The following is a 12,269-nucleotide window of genomic DNA, read 5'->3' as shown; positions in this document are numbered from 1 at the left end:
TCCAACACTCTCTGGCACACTTCCTGGGCACGGACTTTGTTACTCCCTCACAAAGTGGGACCTTGTGGCCCAGCTGCCCTAGGCCCCCAGTACTGTTACTGGGGAGTCTGGGGGTCAGCAACTTAAACACACCTTTTCATAAACCTCCACCCTTGTGGGTACTTTGGTTACAGTCTACTTCTCCAGGGACATGTGATACCTGAATCACATAACACATAGACTTTGCAAAGGTTTCTAACACAATTCTAGATCTAGACAAAAAATAAAACACCTGTATGCATTTCCCTGCCTGTTTCCTTACCACTCTTGAGTTTTTGTCACAGTCTTTAGTATGTCCAGGATCTGTTCCCCACACTGCACATGACTTCCTCTACAAATCACAGAATCTCTCTCTTTCCTATATCCAGTTTCTTTTAACCTTGACTGGTGCCACAGTCCGAAAAGGTCCCTCTGGTATGAAAACATGTACCTTTTGTTCCTATCTCTTGTCACAAGCCTTCTTAATGTTTTAAAACCTTTTCTCTGACATGTCCTCTGTCCCTTTGTTCTCCTGTTTGGGGATTTTCCACTCTCCATTTCTCCTTCCCTGCAGCTGGCTGAACTTGTTTTCCAGCTCAGGCATCCTCTTTAGCATACCTATTGTTTGGTCATAGCACAGTTCAACGACTTCTTTTGTTTATTCTTCCAGACAGGGTGGGTGGTACATTTCAAGAACCTTGTTATCCCATGGCTGACTCACTTCACACAGAGGCATTCAGAGATACAGCAATTTACTAAAATTAACCATCATTAAAATTAACCAGAATTCATAAACTCTATATAGATATTCCCCACAATGTCACACAAGGCCTTGCACGACAGCAGCAGGTGAGAGACTCTAAAGCTTTGCTTTTATATGCTAGTGAATTGCACCACTGCAACTTGACTCATTTCAAACTTTTGTTACTTAGATACATTGATCCCCAGTTGGAGAGGTACAGTACCAACGTGGGGCCAGATTCTCAGCTGGTGTATGTGCCTTAAAAGATTGCTTATCCAAACCTGATGAAAGCTTTTTTGAATCTAAACTGGACTTCTGCAATGCCCACCATTCCTCTAATTCGCCATCTCTTCAATTGTCTACCTTCTTTCTAAGCTTATCTTTCTCCTTTTAACTCTTAAGATGTCTGCCTACAGGATTTTGGCATTCCAAGCCCCTGCCATGTCTGTAACACGTAACATGCCAGACATAAGAGTGCTTGACATGTATTGTGCACTGGGCCAGTGCAGCACTAGTTTATGCTGTAAGCACTGGTGGCATAGATCCACAGTTGCAATAGAACTTTCCAGCACAGTCCCACAATGCTCCTTCATCTCCTTCTGTAACAAGTCAGTTCAGTGTGCAGTGTCTCCTGCACTCTTGATTACTGAAGCTGTAGTAGTTCAAAACAAAATAATCTTACATCTACAAGTTTTCTATTTCACGAGGTGCAACGCAGGCAATCTCAAAGGTTTTGTTGAAGACCTGCAATCCAATACCAAAGCAATTTCATTTTACAAAATTCATGCAGCTTATGCATTGGAAAATGCTAACTTACTCTGTTCACATGTTAAACCAAAACAAAGATCCCATGTGGATCAGCTCATCAACTGGTCTAAATCAGCAACGTTCCATTGATTTCAGGAATAGCCAGAGCACAATTGGGTTCTGGCCAAGCCCCTTGCAGTGGCAAATCATAGAGCCATTAGGCCAGCTTTGTACCATGAGGGGACTCAATCTATGAGAAGGGATTTCCCCAATGGCCAGTTCCACCAGATTTATGGCTCCTTTATGCCAGCAGCCCTGTTGTAAAAAGGTCATAGTACAATGGAGAATTTGGCCCTTACATTGTAATCTCCTTAGGCCAGATAATTAATTATTTGTGACTTAAATAGCAACAGACATGCTGTCAGCACTTACCTAATAATCTTGCTAAGGTCTGGATGGCTATTTATTCTGGCTAGTGGCTAATTGAAACCAAATCATCAGTTCCAAACTTTCAGTAAGTTTCAAGGTAATGAGGGACAGGATACCAAAGTTTTCAAGGTGACCTTTTGCCATTAGCACATTATTGCATGAGCTTAGTTATATGGATCAATAATCTTTCTGCTCAGGGTAATGTAAAAGTAATTCATATTAATAGCCCCAACGCCTCTCCTTTCTTCATCACATTAATTACATACATTTGCTGACTTTAGCTTTACTCTTTACTAAGATACACTTACTATAACTAGAAGTGGAGTAAATCACAGTGGAGATGCTGCAGCGCCCCGTAGCTTGGGACCCACCAAAGCATGGTAGTTACTGTCAGCCATGTTAATAAATGTATGATGATTTTAAACTTCAGTCCACTCTGAGGAGACACTCTTAAGCTTTCATTTGGCTGTGTTCTAACAAGTCGCTGTCTGTGGAAAACAAAAGACTGAGACACAAGCCACAACATGCTACACTGTGGGATACAGTAAAATTTGCTTAATTGGGATACCTAGGTAGACAGCCTAGAGAAAAGAGTCTGGGATAAATAGCATCATGGGGTTCTATGTTTGAGTGTCACTGATTCCGTGCAAAATACACTCTGTTAACAACTAAAAAGATGGGAGTGGGGGTCAGGAGCGTGGTTTAACTGCCAGCCCTGCACACTCAAACTGGAATATGAACATAAAGCTGGGTTCTTTCTGCCTGATAGATTATAACCAGTAATAAAGATTCTATTCTAAATGTTACACTTGTGCATCCTCATTGGTCTTGCAATTGCCATCTGGGGCCAATGCAGAACAGCTTATCCCCCACTCAGGGACCAAAATAAATGGTCTGATTTTCAGAAGTGCTCAGCATGTTAAGAGCTTTGCTTTTGTGAAAAATCTGACCATAAACATCACATTATGTGCTGAGCACTTTTGCAAAGCTGGTGTCATGTTACAAGTGCAGTTGACAATGCATGAGGCAAAAATGACTCGCAAAGCTGGGTTGATGCTATAATAATAAAAGGGATAAAAGTAGTAGATTTTTTTTTTTTGTCACTAAAGTCAGCAGACATGACACTGAATACACAGAGGGAGAAGATCCAATGAGCAAGATGTTGCTAATCTATTTTTACACAATAACTATTCAAAGCAAAACCAGCCTTTTAACAGAAGAAATCACTTGGATGAGGGGAAGGCCTAATATTTATACTGAATCCAAATACAGAATGAAAACGATACTTGCTGCTTTTCATCTTTGATAGCTTTTTTCTTCATTTTGGAGCACAAAACATCATCTCTCATTTGCTGGACACTAACAGAATGTGCCCCATTGAACAAAATTTATGCTACTTTTATCACAATTAAACAGTTGTCATGCTTGTTGCTATCAGTGCGCTTAATTAATTCCTTGGGAGTTGTGCCAGTAAAATGCAGTGTATTGTAATGTCTTTTTTTCTGGCAGACTACAGCTTTCTAAAATGGAAAAAAACTCTATGTAAGGGAATTGGACTTAAAACTTACTAAGCCAAATACAGCTCTATCCTGCCTCTTCAATAAATAAATACATCTTGTTTTAGCCCCTCTGTGTCTTAGGTACTTATTTGGACCCCATAACCATATTATCGGCTCTGTAGCATCACTTGATGGACCTATTTTTTCTCTTTTATGTCTTTTTGCAAAGTCCATGTCATTCTGAGTCTATATCTTGGTCTAAATGCCCAAAAGTTTCTTTTTCTCTTATAAAATATTGATTCCAGCAGTTTGGCAATTAGAAATAGAGTCTGTAGTTATCTGTGGGTGTAACAAACCCAAAAGTTCCAAGGCATTAGAATCTTCCTACGTTTTTTTCCCATAAATTGTATTGTTTTTTTCAGCATCTAAACTTCCATTTAATAAGAGAGAGAAATTTAGCCTTTATTGTGACTAAACTAATCTTTACAATGTAACTGAAGACTCCTCCTCCTTCTGAATGTCCAGAGAGACTGAAACAACAGCAGCAAGAGCAGTGGGAATTCCCTCCATTCAGCTTAACTCTGAGATCCAGTTATTACCATTAGCATTTAAGTACGAGCATTGTTAACCATTTCAAGACTGACCATCATAGCAGAAATGAAATCCAGCTTTACCAGTTGGTCATACTTGCTATGTCCTGATGTCCCAACTCAAAGGGACTTTGGAAAGGAAAAGGGCTTCAAGTTTTGACTCTGCTAGGAGTTTATTATTTGATCAGGTTGCCTTTTAATTATTTATATAATAGTTAATGTCCTTTAAAAATTAACATGAAGCTGGTGTTTATGGTGCCAATCGCCAAAACTTGTTTGACTTTTGCAGTGCAGCATTTGTGATTGTGTGAGTTTTCTATACAATGATGCAATAGCAGATCACTTAAATGAGATAATAAATATTTTTGATTAGCCACATTGTTTTTGTTGCAATGTTAGCTAGCACTATAATATTCTCAAACAAAAATATTGTATTAAAAAAGGATTGTGTGCCTAACTGCTTTTTGCCCCCTCCCCCCCCCCCCAAAAAAAAATTTGTTTCCTGAAACTTCTAAACATTCAAAGACAAAACAAAAATCACTACAGAGGCTGAAAATGATCAGTTAAGGGATCCAGCCAGTTCCTTACTTCTATAACTGCAACTCATTTCTACTGCCCATACAATCTTAACTTTATCCCCTTGTACTTATAAAAATGATGAGGTGTGTCAATCTGGTCACCAAGAAATTGAGGCACACCAAGTTAGTGAATATGTTTGAAAATGAAGGTGAGAACACTGCTCCAACAGGTCTTATGAGGCCCACCACGCCAGGGCTCCCTTTCTATGGACTTTAGCAAGTTTGTAGAAAATTTCCTTGGACTAGTTCTCGTAGTGCCGCTTCCTAGGTGTAGCACAGTGAGCGCACTCAGTCGCTCTGAGTTACAATGTTAGAAATGTTATGACAGCTGTCACCACGTGGTGCTATTAAATGTAGTCACCCAAGTTCTTAGCATGTGAGCAAATTTTGACTCTTGGAAAGAAACACTGATTTGGGGTTATGTAAAGTTTTGCACAGAGACAGCTTGGGGACTGGGGGAGTTTGCCCTCTGCCTTTTACTCTGGTTAGAATCAATTCTTGAGAAAAAAATTGCTTCCTGGAAAGCAGACAGCGTTGGGCTGAGATTCCTAGAAGAAGGGGTTTCCCTGTGTGCTATTTGACCATTTCCTTTCAGGACTGGTGTAAATAAAGCAAACTGCATTTAAAATAAACCCATATCACTGATCTCTTCTCCCCTGGGGAGCCAACCTGCAAGGCCCTGGCACTTGCTAGCACTCAACAGAGGGGCAACATTGGTGTAAGAAGGGAAAACAGTATTTATTCGACAGTTGTCTCCAATGAGCACCATATAGAAATAAATAAATAAATGCACATTTACCATCCAGAGTTGTTAAAGATCCCAAGATATTTACAGTATTCCTATTCTGTGTATAGGAAATACCACAAATAGCATGTTGGGCTTCTTGATGGTGCCCACACTTCAAGAACTGTAAATAATAAAATGGGACAGCAGCGCAAATAAACAAGTTTAAACAGAAACACTTGACTAGAGATTGTATATTCTTCCAGTTACATCTAATCATTTTAAAAAATCATATGCCATAAATCTGTTCAAGCCAAGTATTCACTCAGATCAGTATTTTTCCAGGACCCTTCTACTCCTGAGTATCTAGGAAGCAGTCGTTGTCATTCATTCATTCATTCCCTTCCTTACCTCAGCTGCCTGTCTGTATCACTGGTCATTTTCTGGTCTTAGTAATATTGCCAGTTCTCTCCACCCCACAGCCTTATCCTCTCTACGCTACCAAAAAAATAGAAAAAGACTAATGGTGTCCTTTCATCATAGCAAAAATTGCCATTCGACTTCCAAACGTAAAACAAGATGGTTGTTGCCCTGAGTGGTGATTGGTGCTTAGATGGATGATAGTACCAGGGAATAGTTTTTAATAACCAGGTGATTAAAGGGTTCCAGCTGGAACAGATTTGCCAGAAGCATGGACAGGACATAATTTAATTAAAATAGTTTTGAAAATCATTGTCAATATAAGGTCATGTGATCAGGTTACAGTTTAGGCTTGAGAATGGATTTCATAAACCATGTTAGTGACACTCTGCCCTGTTCACACCAGGGGCAAAACTGCTAGCTGAGATCATATTTTAAAATGGTGTGTGTGTGTGTGTGTGTGAATGAGTGAGTGAGTGAGTGAAATGTGGCTGATACTCTCCAGAACTTGTTGCAACAGTGATGGGACCTTACGTTGTCATCCCATCTGCTCAGGCAGCCTGCAGCAAGGCACTGGAGCAGTTTGTCTGTTTTGTAACTCTCCAATAACATATCAACTTTTTTTTTTAAATGGCAGTAATTACAAATGTAACTTCTTAAAGTATCAAGAACCCCAACGTTTGGGATAGTATGTTTCTCCCTCAGGGAAGGTTCCTGCATACTCTGAGGACTTGTCCCTTTCTTCCCATCCTCCTCCCTCTTTAACTTCTCCTAGTTTCATAGCAAGTATCCATCCAGAAAAGGAGGGATGGACACTGTTCCTTTTGAAGCTGTCAGCACCACTCCTTGTGTTGGCTACAGTGGGTTGCTAGACAGAAAGACAGAAAGTGTTTCTTTTCCTGTTATTTTCCTTGCATGCATCCTACTCATGTAGTATTCTAGCCCCTACCAGCCTAGGAGTGAGGGAATTACTCTGGGTCACTTTTAAGCATCAAAGGAACAGGAATGAGAAGTTTTAAGATTTTATTTTGTTTTTCAAAGTTGATCAAAAGGCCTGAGCTGTTCCCTTTCTGACACAGGTTTGCTTTGTTTTTGTTTTTAAACAATAACTGTCCGGCAGAAATGCTGACTGGTGCTGAAAATGTTTTTAAGTGGAGCCAAAGTCTACTGGGAGGGTGAGGAAAATATGCATGTGTGAAGAGGGGAGCTGAGAGAAGAGTGGACATAGAGAGAAATGTGTGTTGACATTTACCAAAAAGGCTGTCTCTTTAGTTTTGGCAGGGCAGAGAGTACAAAGTCAGTAACTCGGGGAGTGGGGGTTTGGTTTTTAGATGATTTAGTTTAGTGGTAAAGTAATGATCCTTACCCCTTAAAAATCAGAAAGCAGCTAGAAGAGCGTGCTCTGAGGGTGAAGTGTTCCTTGGAGGAATTTGTGTGGGAGTGGGACAAAGAGTTAGTTGACATGTTGGAACAGAATAGAGGTGGACTGAATTCCAGTCAGTGTTGAATTCCTGAAAAGCAGGGACCCTGAAAGCTTTTGACTTTATGGGCAATCTCACCTGGGAACTAATGGAATAGCAGGCTTTTTTCAATGCTGTACCAAAATTCTCTTGTTAATAGTGATTCCCTGGCTACTGAAAACCACCAGGAATGGAATCCAAACAAAAAAGCCTACTCAAATACTCATGGAAAAATACTGACCCAAAAGTCTGGCTCCTAAATTCTTAAGTGTCTCTAGAATATACCAGTTTCTGACTGCTGGCTTGTTGCTCCTCTTGTCTTGAACCCCCTTCACCACCACCCTCGCGAGGGAGGGTCATATCTAATGTTTTAGAGCAAAACAGTAAACACATTCAGCCCTGTGTGGAATCCTCCAACCCAGCCAAGCCTTTCTAAAGAGAAGATCCTGGCCTCTCTGTTTAGCCTGATCCTCATGTCAGCATTGTTAAGTGCCTGTTACTACCACTAAGCCAATCATGTGCCTCCAAGTAATTATCTCAGGCCCACTGCAGCACAAGAACAACTCTGTTTGTGGCTTCTTGTTGTCCCAGTGTAGAGCTAAATAAAACCTTTTCAATTAAAGAGCCTCTGACTCTTCCCAGAAAAGCGGTAACACCATTCTGTCTCCATACACTCCCTGAATTTTTTTCTCCCCTGTTTTTAATAGGAAAGGGACATTTTGTTATAAATAGGATTGTTTCAAAAGCATTCACTTGCTCCTTGTGTTTATCCTCCACTGATGCCAGATTCCTGTCTGTGCCATTGGAATCACTTCCATAGCATCCACTTCAGACTGAAAGTTCTTTGGTCAGTACCCAGTACCAATGGGGCCCTGATCCAGGTTGGAGTCTCTGGGGGCTATTATAAAACAAATAAACAATATCAGATTTCTCAGTGACCAAATATACTCATGCTGCAGGAGCAGATGAGCACCTAAAGAACAGTGAGCCTGGGCTAGATTCACCCCCATAGACACGGGGGAATGCAAATTACACTACCTTGTGTCCAAGAGCACAGTTTTGCCCTAGGAGTCAATCAGACTATGGGGAGGGGGTGCATTGATACCCCAGCCTTCTTCTCCCAAGGGTTCCATCAGAGGGCAGCAGCTTTGAATTGCAGACATGCTTCTGTGAACATGCTAGCAGTGGAGGGTCCCTCAGAGCCAGTCTGCCTGGTCTCACCCTCTCCTGAGATGACCTGGCCACCCATTTCTGACCCCAAAAATGAGCCAAGGATGGTATATGTGCAGCTTGTGTCTCTGTGATATCCTCTTTAAGAGGACTCTCTGATGCCAGGATGCTGCAGTGTAAGGGGTGAATCTGGCCTCCTGCTTCTAGACAAATGTTCTAGGAATAGGAAAGGAGAGAGATTGTCAGTCTGATGTAGAAGCTGGAATATTGTGTGTGTGAGTGAGAGAGAGAGAGAGTTCTCTATGAAGCCTCAACAATTCTGTAAAAAGCTGTTGTTTTAAATATGCTTACTGCATGTTTCAGGCTGGCAGAACTGACACTGAATTCCCATTACATGCCTTCTTCTGTAACCAAACATCCTAAGGAAGGATCCTGCAAGGTCAGATCTTTATGTGCCTGCAGAAAGGCCAAAAGAAGGTTTAAATGTTCAAGTCTGTGGTTTTGGGGGCTGGCATTAAGGGGCTCCCCATGTGTCATAACAGCTCTTCGCAGCTCACCATCTGGGGGAGGGGGACATGTGGGTGTGTTTGGGAAGATAGCAGTGGCTGGCTTAGTGGCTCTGTGCACTGCTATGACCCCCAGAGGAGAGAAGGAGCAGGACACATCTGTTTGTCTCCATAATCAAGGCTAGCTGAGCAGGTCCCCAACCTACCAGTTGTCTCAAGGTTACTCAAGTGCTATAGAGAACCATTTCAACACTTGCTGAATTGCAGCTGGGCCTGGTTTATGTTGATGAGATCTGGATTGGACAGGAGGGATGGTTTTGCTATTAACTTAATTGGGAGCAGGATTGGGCCCTGTGTCTCATGTTTGATTACTTTTTTGTATTCCCTCTCTCCCCTGCAACAGTCCAGGCATTGGTTCCAATGAGAAATTAAATATTCAGGGGAGAATACTGAAGGAAAGAGCTACAGTGAAAAAACAGCTGCACAGTGCCTACATTTCCAAACATCGTTTTTGGACAAGGCTGAGAAGACGCCAGGGTTCTGGGTGCCTAAATATATCAAGGTTTTAGTTATGCAGCCGCAACTCAAGGAGGCCCCATTTCTTCCCAAACAACTTTCCACTGCGGCAGACTGCCCCCAACTCTAGCCTGCAGTTGTCTTCTGTGGAGAGGCTTGGTGTCCTCTAATTCCTGTCCGACTGTGGCATCTTCAAGAAGGAGCACCAGACCTCTTCCCTGTTCTGATGTCTTTAGGGAGCTCCCATACATTCTCTCCATGGGGGTTGAGAGCATCTCCCCATGCTCTTCATTGGGGTTGAGGGCTCCAGGCTTCTTCTCATCTCTCTTTCTCTCCAGGATTTGAAGAAGTTGGGTTTTTTCCCCCTACCCTGTATCTCCCTCCCCATGCATTCCCATCTCCTGGTGAAGCCCTAAAGATTCCTTTCCCTTTCGCCATCCCTGAGAAATCAATAACCATCTCCCAAATCTCACCTGAGCTGCTGACTGATCCCAGCAGCCTCTCAGGACTGCACCATCGCTGCCTTCTGTAGCATGTGTAACACGGACAGACCCTGGTCATTGGCGGGCAGGATCGAACCTAGGCGGCCTCTGGAGCTTAGTGCATGAGCCTCTACCACATGAGCTAAAAGCCAACTGGCTGTTAGGTAAGGCTGTAGAGCAGACTCAATCTCTCTCTCTTGCTCTCTAAGTGGTCTCGGTGTCACTAGATGGGACAGAACACCACACCCAGGAGTTACACATGCACAACAATCCCATTAAGGAACACTCATCTCTCTCTTATTCTCCCCACTTTGGCTGGGACATCAGAGAGCAAGGACCATTTGTAAAAACTTGGGACTACCCTGGCCAAACTGAGATTTGGCATCTATGCAGCTGTAATGGAAGTAACTTTTAGGACTCTCTAAGTAGCTTCTAAATAGTACCAATACAATAGGTTTCCTCAGTGGCATGCTGATCAGTATAAGTATGGAAGAAACATAATGATGATGAACACAGTAATTCCAAAGTGACCAGCACTGTATTTGGACGGTCAAACCAGCTTTTTAACTCAGAACTAGTGCTGATTCTAGAGTTTTTGCTGTCCCTACCGGTCACTCATACTATAGTCACTAAATATTTTGCTGACCGTAATATTTTATTATCTGAAGCAATCCCATCTTGCTTCTATGACCAAGCTAGCCCAGCCCTGAACCTCTGACCCATATGACTCTTCCAGAAATGAAACAAAAGCCAAAATCTGGAGAGTTTTACTTAATCTCCTCTGATTCAGCAGATTCTGAAAAGAACAACATCTAAACTTGGGTTGCTTATGTGCTCTAAAGTGGACATGGTTTGTCACTGCATGGGATTTTAGAGTAGATGGCTTTGTACAAAACAACCTCAGAGAGACTCTTTTATAAGGTGAAATAAAAGGATGCAGCAAATAATTCACCATTTGAACCTTGTTTGGTCGAGGTTTCTGATGCTTCCAACCTTCCCTACGTTCTCTTGGTACATGCATAATTTAACCTCATCACCATTTCAGCTGAACCAGTTGGAGACCCACATGAAGATGAATTAAAAGTTTTGTAGGGTTGTTCAAATGGGGTTAAAAAAAAACAACCCAAAACGAGGCCCCAAAGGGATGCCCCAGCAATAATTCTGGCAGACAATGAGAATCTTAAGAATGCACGAGCACATGGCCTCCAGAATTTTCTGCCAGGCTACTGGTTAGTCCCTTTGGCTCAGATTTTTAAAAGTATTTATGCATTGCTCTGCTCTGCTTAGAGACTCAGTCACTTTTTTTGAAAATGAAACATAAGTTCCTATGTCAATTAGGCATTCTCATAGTAAGCATAGCAATGCCTAAATACTTTAAAAGTCAGTTGTTTTCAGTGTTGTTGTAGCCATGTTGGTCCCAGGATATTAGAGACATGTTTCTGCTGGTGAAAGAGACAAGCTTTCGACCTTACAAAGACCTCTCCTTCAGGTCTGGGAAAGGCACTCTCATTTCCCAGACCTGAAGAAGAGTTCTGTGTGGCTTGAAAGCTTGTCTCTTTCACCAGTACAAGTTGGTCCAATAAAAGATATTACCTCACCCACCTTGTCTCTTCAAAAATGTAGGCCTTTGTGACTAGAAGTTTTATACTTCATGGGCACAGAGGCAAGTAAGTAGGGTTACCATTCGTCCGGATTTACCCGGACATGTCCTCCTTTTTGTGCTAAAAATAGCGTCCGGGGGGAATTTGTAAATCACTCAAAATGTCCGGGATTTCCCCCCTCCCCGGCAGAGCAGAGCGAGTGGCTGGGAGGGCTGCAGGAAAGTCACGGGCTGGACTCCGGAGCAGCTGTAGAGGAGCTCCTCCCCCCCCCCCCCGGCATTCTGAGCCGGCAGCTCCTCCTCCCCTGCAGCCCCGCGCCCCGCTCCAGCAGCACTGTGCAGGGCCAGGGACCGGGTTGTGTGTTGTGCTGGGGAGCGCAGCCACGTGTCCAGCTCGCACAGAGCCCAACACCCTGTTCTGAGCAGCAGGGTAAGGGGGCCAGGGGGCAGGAGAAGGGGCAGGGAGGTTCTGGAGGGGGCAGTCAAGAAACGGGGGGGGTCGGGAGTTCGGGGGGGGGCTTTTTGGGGGGAGTGGAGAAAGTTTTGGGCAGTCAGGGTACAGGTAGGGGGTAGGGTCCTGGGGGGCAGTTGGGGGGGTCTTAGGAGGGGGCAGTTAGGGGACAAGGAACAGGGAGTCTTAGGTAGGGGGTGGGGTTCTGGAGGGCAGTTAGGAGCAGGGGTCCCAGGAGGGGGCAGTCAGGGGACAAGGAGTGGGGGGACGGGGGCAGGGCGGTCTGGGGGGGGTGCCGTGAGGGGGCAGGTGTGGGGGGAGGGATCGGAGCAGTCAG

Source organism: Trachemys scripta, chromosome 7, assembly GCF_013100865.1.
Source record: "Trachemys scripta elegans isolate TJP31775 chromosome 7, CAS_Tse_1.0, whole genome shotgun sequence".
Taxonomy (NCBI): domain Eukaryota; kingdom Metazoa; phylum Chordata; order Testudines; family Emydidae; genus Trachemys; species Trachemys scripta.
This window is presented reverse-complemented; position numbering follows the sequence as displayed.